At 44.1% G+C, this 9,169-nt stretch overlaps 1 protein-coding gene across 1 annotated transcript in view; it reads right to left on the reverse strand.

The window, feature by feature from the left end:
* The window catches only part of SMOC1 (SPARC related modular calcium binding 1), a 251,084-nt gene that overhangs the window by 69,245 nt on the left and 172,670 nt on the right, over positions 1-9,169 (reverse strand). The window lies entirely within an intron of this gene.

Consider the following 9,169-nt stretch of genomic DNA (forward strand, 5'->3'; position numbering starts at 1 on the left):
GAACCATGTGTCTTTGGGTTTGTAGTGTAACTCCTTATCACTGTGTCAGCAGAGTTTCAGCTATAGTGCAGTGAAAGACTTAGTATGGTCTTCTATCTTTAGTCTTTGTGATTCCCACATAATGCCTGGGTGGGGCTATGCAAACTAGATACTTGTGGCACACCATGGTGTCTGAACACCTCACTGCTAATGCAAATTAAGTGCATGGGGAAACTTGTGGAAGTAGAGCCATCTAAGAAAATGGAATAAGACTCCACTGAGGAAATCTGTCAGTTTTGTGATCCCACTAGACTTAAAAAAAAAAAGGGTGATACGTATAGAGGGAAGAGTTTTAACACTGGAAGACAGAGGGTAGCAGCAGCGCAGTAGCGAACCTGAAGAGGACCTGGACAGGACCCAGGGGCAGAAGACCCCGAGAAGGATCCGGCAGCAGGTGAGAAGTTGTCCTGACCAAACTGTACTGAGTTCTACCTTTTACTTCTGAATTATACCCTGTTTCCTCCCAACTGACTGGAAGAGATCTATATTAGTTCCCATTCCAAAGAAAGGTGACCTGACAGAGTGCAGAAATTTTCAAACAATATCATTGATATCACATGCAAGCAAGAATATCCGAAAACGACTGGAACAGCACATCAACAGAGAACTACCTGAAGTGCAGAGGTGGTTATAAAGAGGCCGTGGTAATAAGGATATTAGAGCTATTGTCAGATGGATCTTGGCTGAAAACAGACAGTACCAGAGGAATATCTATCTGTGTTTCATTGACTATGCAAAGGCATTTGACTGTGTGGATCATAACAATCTGTGGCTGACTCTGAGAAGAAAGGGAATCCCAGAACATCTGATTATGCTTATGCAAAACCTTTAGAGCAGGAGGCAGTCATCGGAACAGAGCAAGGAAACACTGCATGGTTCAAAATTGGGAAGGGTGTATACCAGGGATGTATCCTTTCTTCATACCTTTTCAAACTATATGAAGAACAGATGATCCAGGAGGCTGGGCTCTATAAGAAGAAATGTGGCATCAGGATTGGAGGTAGACTCATCAATAATCTGCGTTATGAAGATGACACAACCCTGCTTGCTAAAACTGAGGAGGACCTGAAGCACTTGCTGCAGAGAGACAAGGACTGCAGCCTTCAATATGGATTGAAGCTCAATAACAAGAAAACAAAGATTCTCAGCACTGGGCTAATTGGCAGCATCATGATAGATGGTGAAGAGACAGACTAGTAACAGCTTCAGTTTGGTTGGTTTTACAATCAACACTCTTAGTACCAGCAGCCAGACAAATTGCACTGAGAAAGTCTGTTGTCAGAGACCTCTCCAAAGTACTCAAGAGCAATAATGTCAGTCTGGAGACTAAGGTGTGCCTGATACAGGCCATAGTCTTTGCAGTTACTTGCTATGCACCAGAAAGCTGGACAATGACTTGGGATGATAGAATAATTGATGCCTTTGAGCTGTGGTGCTGGAAAAGAGTACTGAATATACCAAGGACTGCTAGGAAAACAAACAGGTTCATCTTAGAAAGGGTTAGACCAGGGTGGTCCTTGGAGATAAGGATTCTGAAGCTTCATCTGGCATACTTTGAACACGTTGCAAGGTGGGACTTGTCCTTGGAGAGGGATGTCATGCTTGGGAAGGTGGAGGGACAGCACAAGAGAGGAAGACCCTCGATGAGGTGGGTTTATTCTGGAATTGGGGTGATGGGGGTATGTGTGTCAGAGACAGTGAGATCGGCACACGATAGAGCAGGGTTTAGGGCTGTTGTACCTAGGGTTGTTATGAGCCACAGGCAATTCGATAGCACCTAACAACAAAACAACAACTTCCCTCATATAAACCACTTAACTGTAATTACGGTTCATGCATTCTGCAAAACACTGCAACAAATTACTAAACTTAGAAGATCACTGAGGGGTGGGGAGTAGTTGATGTTTTCGCTGATGCAGTAGTACGGCAGTTTGACACTGGACTTTAACTTGGACATCTTTAACTTCTACCTCATAGAAACCAGCCTTATGCTGATCCTTAAACAAGAAATTATTCCCTTCCAAGTACACTGAAATCAAAAGCATGGGGAATTTCCTTACAGTATTTTTAACTGTGAAATTGCTTGTACCCCACCTCTGTAAGAGGTGAGACAGACAAAATTGTAGAGGACCTGGGAAACGGCATACTGCATTTACTTTAAAATCTCCACCACAGTGACGGTACAGACTGTTCCAGTCACTTGGTGCTAGTTGTGCTGGTGGCCCTCCCTTCAGGTCAGGAGTTAGTGCAGATTTTATCATTTATCTGCCAGGATGCAGAGTTATTTTCACCAAGGCTTCCAAAATGTTCATTTAGATCAATATTCCTCAAGTTGTTGCGTTGGGTTTTTATCCCAGTTGTCCCTCTAAAATGCTTTTCCACTTCCTCCTTACCCCAATTTCTCCTCTAAATCATTTTAATAACACTGGTGGACTCTATATGTTTATGCACTGTGGGTGTGCAGAAAGACTCATTCCTCCAATTGTGAAAGCGGGGTGGGGGTGGGAGGTTTGGGGATTAGGGGCAGACCTCTTTGTTCTCATTTAAAAATATGTGATTAGAGACTCTTCCTAATTCTCTCCATGGGGTCAGGGGAGGGAAGGAGGCACGGTGGTCTCAGACATAATGATGATTACACCGACACCCAGAGATCTTCCAGAACTGGACTCTGCCGCCTGCACGCACTCATCTTTACGGAAAGCCCAAGTTCTCAGAGTCTCTGAGATGTCTGGCAGATCTTCACCAGGAATAACTCCCCAGTAACTTTGATCGACTTCATATGGGGAAGAGAGAAGATTGTAGAGTCCTCACTTGTACCAACAGCACAACTCTGGGGTGGGGGGTGTCCCATGATTCAAGGAAGACCCTCAAACCTGGCTGGACGCTGAGGCCAGCAAGCTGGCAGTCCTGTGACACCTGACCCTAATATTCTCGACACGATGAAACCAAGACTCAGCTCCCACAGGGGCTAAAGTGATCCAAGCTGTCTGCCCATCTCAGGCGGACACTAGATGCTAAGGAACGACATAGAGTCGGAAGAGAGTTGCTACGCTGGCTATGCTATTTGCCCTAAAGCAGACTCCAAAACAGGCACCGTTGGAAGCGAAACTGTGTGAGTTTGATCTGGAAGTCATTGAGGGAATATAAACACAGAACAGAGCCACACAGTGTCATTTTTTAATAGCATCACTTCCCTTTACTCTATTAACGCCTCTTTCCATTGAATTCAACCAGCCACTGAATGAAGTCCTTTGGCAGCTGCAGTGCACGTTTGCTTGCTCCTGCCGGATCCAGAGTTCACAGCCTAAATAGGAGTCAGCTCAGCCCCTCCACCAGGGTGGCTTCACCAGAGTTTTCTGTGCTAACAAAGGGGAGGTGGGAGACCATGCATTCCCGAAGGAATAAAGGTGAGAACCCATATGAAATGGCTTAGACAATACTTAAATATTCTTTGCATGCATTCAAGTCCTTCCATTTTCTAAGCACCTTATCGCTTGTGAGGGAGCTCAGTGGAGCAGGATAACTGAAAACATTCTACTTTTCTCTCCTGTCGTCCAGATGAGAGTCTGGGTTGCCCATCTGGTGCAGTAATCAGTAAAGAAGGTCTGGGTTCAAAGACAGCAGGAGGGTATCCAGCTTCCTGGGGAAGTTTTGTACACTTGCAGGGGTCATGGACCTCCAACGATTGCCCAGATGCTGACAGACTACAGAGCATGAAAGCCAAGTGCAGGTAGTGAGTTGTCCCTGCAAGGTTAAGGTCACTGAGGGTGAGGAGAGGAGATACAGCTGCACTACCATAAAGGAGGCCCTCGCTGGGAAGCCTTATGAAGTGAGAAAAGACAAGGTGCTCAGCTGCCAGGAGAGCCACCTGCGAAGCCTAACATGGCTAAAGACTAGGAAGCCACGCCAAACCCAACAGGACCCTCTGACCATCATCTCCGGGCATCTGGACACCTGGCATCTAATCCCACAAATAAGCACACCCTTCTGCCAAAGGGAGGGCCAAGGCCTAGGTCCAAAATCCACATCAGCTCTGCTTCTGAGCCAGTCTTGGAGCAGCAGCAGGCTCCATGCTGGGACCCGGGAGAAAACAAAGCTGCTACCAAGGCCCTTGGCCACCCAGTCCCAGGTAGAGTCACAGCCTAGATGCAGGCTCTATAAGTAGGACCAGCTGAACTAGTCTCTGGACAGCAACAGCTTCCTCTACAAATGACGCATGCCTGCCTGGGGTTAGATACAGCCTTAAGGCACTGTATAGGTGCAAAACTTTCAAGGTCAGTGAAAGAAGTTATACTACAAGTGTCAAACCATCTCATCCAACTGCTTACTTTTAAAAGTTGGATTTAAAAAAAAAGTTGGCTTTGCAAAATATAATCTTTACACATTTTAAAAAACAAGGTGAACTTTAATTCAATAAGCAGATAACTCAATAAGTAGACCAGAATTCCAATTTTTAAAAAGAGCACCAATATTTTGATGTTTACTAAAGAAGATATATAAATGGTAAATAAATATAAAAGAAAATATACAATAAAGGAATTTTTTTTAAAAGCTTAAAATTCAAATTAAAATCGCAATGAGAGACCATTACACACCTAAAAGAATGGCTAAAAATAAGAAAACATCAGATATGTGTTGGCAAAGACAGTAAGAAATAGGAATTTTCAAGTATTGTTGATGAGAATGTGAGATTATGCAGCCTCTGGAAAACATTTGGGCAGTTTATTTAAAAAGTTAAATATAAACTTACCTTCTAACTTAGAAATTTCACTTCTAAGAAACTACTCAAGAGCATAAAACATCACAATAAAACACACATATGAGTATCAATAACAGCCTTCTTTTATAGTAACCCCTAACTAGAAACAATTACTGAGGAGCAATGAAGTCAGTTTGAGGACTAAGGTACACTTGATTCAGGCCATGGTCTTTTCAATCACTTGCTATGCATCAGAGGAGCTGGACAAAGAACAAGGGTGACAGAAAAGAATGGATACCTTTGAGCTGTAGAGTTGGAGAAGAGTATTGAGTATTTCATAGACTGCCAAAAGAACAAGGAGGTGCAGCCGGAGTGCTCCTTGAAGGCAAAGATGATCAAACTTCATCTCACATAACTTCAGGTATGTTGCTAGGAGAGGATATTCCTTGGAAAGGGACATCATGCTTGGAAAGGTGGAGGGTCAGGGAAAGAGAGAGTCACCCAGCGACTGCAGCAATGGGCTCGAGTGTCAGAGATGGTGAGAACAGCAGCCCCTCTTCCTTTCCAAGCATGATGGTTGACAGAGTGAGTTAGCAGCCCAACATATAACAACCTGTGCCACCAGAGCTCCCCGAGTGACAGGAGCCTGATGTAAAGGCAAATCCATGGAGACAGAAAGAAGACTATCTTCCCTAAGGATAAAAACAGGGATTAACAGTAGATTAGCACAAAGTGGGTGTGTTGGTTTTTTTCTTTGGAGTGACAGAAATGTTCTAAAATTGAATTCTGGGAATGGTTATACAGCTTTATAAAGTAATTGTATCCACTGAATTGTACATTTATTCTATGGCTGTGGATTCTGACTCATTAGTGAATTGATCGCTGTTATTGTGGTGATGTATCCTGAAGTTCTAACTGACCCATCGTTGGCCCTCTATGGGTTTTCAGATGAAGTAAATTGCATGGGAGGAGACTGTCCATTTTTCTCCTGTGTGGCAGCTGCTGCATTCAAACTGTGTGCCTTCATGCTGGAAGTGCAGCTTTTTACTTCTAGACCACCAGAGAACTCTCTGGTGAAACTATTGTTGTTAGGTGCTGGTGAGTCGAGTGTGACTCATAGTGACCCTGTGAACAGCCGACCCGAGCTCTGCCCTATCCTGAGTGCCATCCTCATCATCTCTGACACACTCGAGCCCATTACTGAAGTCACTGTGTTAATCTATTTCATTGGTGGTCTTCCTCTCCTTCCCTGACCCTCCATTCTTTGCAAGCATATATCCCTTTCTAAGCAGTTGTCTCACCTAGCTATGTGTCCAAAGTACAAGTGACTGAGCTTTGCCATCTTTGCCTCCAAGCAGCACTCTGACTGCACTTTTTCCAAGATATATCTGTTTGTTCTCTTGGCAGTCCATGGGACAGTCAGTACTCTTCAATACCCCAGCTCAAAGGCATCAGTTCTCCTTCTGTCATCCTTATTACGTGCTTAGCTCTCTGATGCACAGGAGGTGACTGGAATGAAGCTAGGGGAGAGGGTGAAAGTGCCGCACAGGGTTTTCACGGTTGTAAATCATTATCTAAGCAGACTGCGACATCTTCCTCCCTCACAGCAGCTTGTGGATTTGAACCACCAATCTTTCAGTTAGCAGTTAGATATTTAACCACCAACACGAGTGAGTTTTATGTGAACTCAATAAAGCTATTAAAACAAAAGGTGGAAAGTGCCAAAGTTCTCCAGGACAAATCATCAGGAAGAAACAGATGTTTGAGCCCTCCTTACTTGTGGTGGGGGTCGAGGACTCTTTTATATATTTTTTTAAAAATATATCTGTTTCTTAACAACACCAACTGCCATGCAGATTATTCCATAATAATTATGTCAGAGTAGAGTTATACTCTATAGACTTTTTAATGATTGATTTTTCAGATGCTAGCTTGACAGAGGCTTTTCTTCTGAGGTGTCATCTTGAAACTCCAACCTTTTAGTCAGCAGTCAAATGTGTTGTCTATTTATATCACCCAGGTATCCCTTCTTCATCTCAGTTTATATATGAACATATGTTGATTTGATCATTCATGCTTCTTTTTTTGGAAGCTCAAATAAGAAGACTTGATTTCTCTTTGATCCAGTAATACTTAGGGAGTTGTAGTGGCCCGTTGGGTAGGGAGTTGCACTGCCAACCCAAAGGCAGGCAGTTTGAATCCACCAGCTGCTTTGTGCGAGAAAGATGGATGATCTTTTCCTGTGCGATTTACAACCTCTGAAAACTCACTGGTGGGACAGTCGGTTCCAATTGAACGACACCTAACAACCACCACCATCATATTCCTCCAGACCAGGCGAAGGGGACGGAACAATGATGGGGGTGTGGGGTGGAGTCAACTCAAAGATGATCACTTTTTTGTCAGGGTTGTTGTCAGAAGCCATTGAGGACCCATAGTGAGCCTGTGAACAAAAGATCTGAATCCTGCTCTATCCGTACCATCCTGACATTTCCTGGCACGTAGAGCCCAGAGCAGCAGTCATCGTGTTATTTCACCTTTTCAGTCCATCTGGTTGAGGGTCTTCCTCTTCTTCGCCGACCCTTCACCATTCCCAGCATCATGTTCCTCTCCAATAAATAGCCCCTCCTAGTAACATCTCCAAAGCTTGTGAGGCAAAGCCTCATCATTCTTGCCTCCAAAGAGCACTCCGGATACACCCTCTCTAAGACATATCTGTCTGTTCTCTTGGCCAACCATGAGGACTAAGATTATATAATTATTACTTTCTTTCTGTCAGGGAGAATAGACAAATTTGAAAACATTAAGGAGTAAATAAGAAACACTTGCTCAAGGATCATGTCAACAACAACAACAACAATGGGTTTTGCTGAATTTTGAAGCCTTCAAAACAGTCTCTGGAAGTGGTTCTCTTCATCTATTTTTACCAACAATCAGGACAGGAAGTCACCAGGAACATAAAAAAATAAATAAATAAAATTTTAAAAAACCAAAAAACACCCTGAGTCCCAGAATGAGCAATTTGTTCAAGTCTCAGAGGCAGTGAGCCGTTTTGGAAACTGCTCAGACCCAGTATCATGGCACCAGGCCTTCCAAGATTGCCCAGCCCCCAGAAGTGCATGGTGTTTGCAGGTGCAGCCCCAGAAAGCCTCAGGTCCCCATACAGGCCCCCCACACAGGCTCCGGGAGTCTCTACAGACAGTGGGTTTGTGTGACAGCACAATTCCCTGCCCTGCAAGAAGGCCTGGCCCACGCACAGACAGCTTGAAGTCACTTCGACCCCCAATGACATCGTTCAAAGCCCCCTCTGTTTAGCTTTTTGATTGCTGATTGACACTCATTGGCGAGAGGAGATAAATGCCAGGCTGAGGACAATGTTGATCCGCTTGGACTATTCTCAGAGAAAGACTTTTCAGAATAACAAACAAAACCCCAAAAACATTGGTGTGCTTAAGGAACTGAATAGAGCCCAAGAGGTCCAGGGAAGCAGGGCTAGGCCTTTCAAGCGACTGGCAAGTCCGTGGAGGAGTTAATTGTTTGGGCGTACAATGAGTTTATTCTGACCACAGACAAAGAGCTTTCTCTTCCAGGTCCTTCAAAAGCAAATGTGTCAAAGGGGCCGAAGGACGGATCCGTATTAATGGCATCTCTTGGGGTCTCTGAGACTGAAGAGCCTTGGAGAATGAGGAAAAAAGAAACCACCACCCCCATTCCGAGATTCAGAGGGTCTCTTAGTGATTCCAAGTCCCCTCCAAGTCCTGAGCTCTTCCAAATCATGCCCATCACTGGTCACCCTCCCTCTTATTGTTGTTAAGCTTGCCATTATCTATCTTTTAAAAGACATGGAGATAAACTTTAGCTTGGGAGAAGGGCTGGAAGGTTCTGACCTTTGAAAAGACCACATATACGTCAGACCTACATCCCCCTCAGCATGTGACTCAGGGGCCGAGTGTGGAAATCAAGATGACTTATTCTGACCATAACAGGCAGATGACTATGCCTGTTTATAACAGTACCTTAAGAGCCTGGCCTGAATCATACCAGTAAGAGAACGGGTATGTTGGTCAATCTCAAGACTGCCTGGGATGCATGGCCCATGAGCAACAAGACCCAGAAATGCAAGGTGAGGGGTCCTAATTCAGAGAGCAAAAGTCTGGGCACTTCTGTTACTTTCAGGCACAAGAGACCAATTCCATACATTTTATCTACCAGTCTGTACCCTCTCTCCCAAATGGAATGAAAACAAATTGAAAGCTATGTTTTGGCAAGCAGTTCACACATCCTCAAGGTCTGAAACCCTCAAATTAAAAGCAAAAACATGAGTTTAATGAAACATGTAGCTCAGCTATGGAAGAAGGTACCAGCAAGAGTGAAGCATTTTAGAGCAGATTTATTTAGACTATGCTAATTTGTTTCATTGATTATGCAAAG

The sequence above is a fragment of the Elephantulus edwardii genome, unplaced genomic scaffold (genome assembly GCF_000299155.1).
Source record: "Elephantulus edwardii isolate Elephantulus edwardi_28Jun2011 unplaced genomic scaffold, EleEdw1.0 scaffold00037, whole genome shotgun sequence".
NCBI lineage: Eukaryota > Metazoa > Chordata > Mammalia > Macroscelidea > Macroscelididae > Elephantulus > Elephantulus edwardii.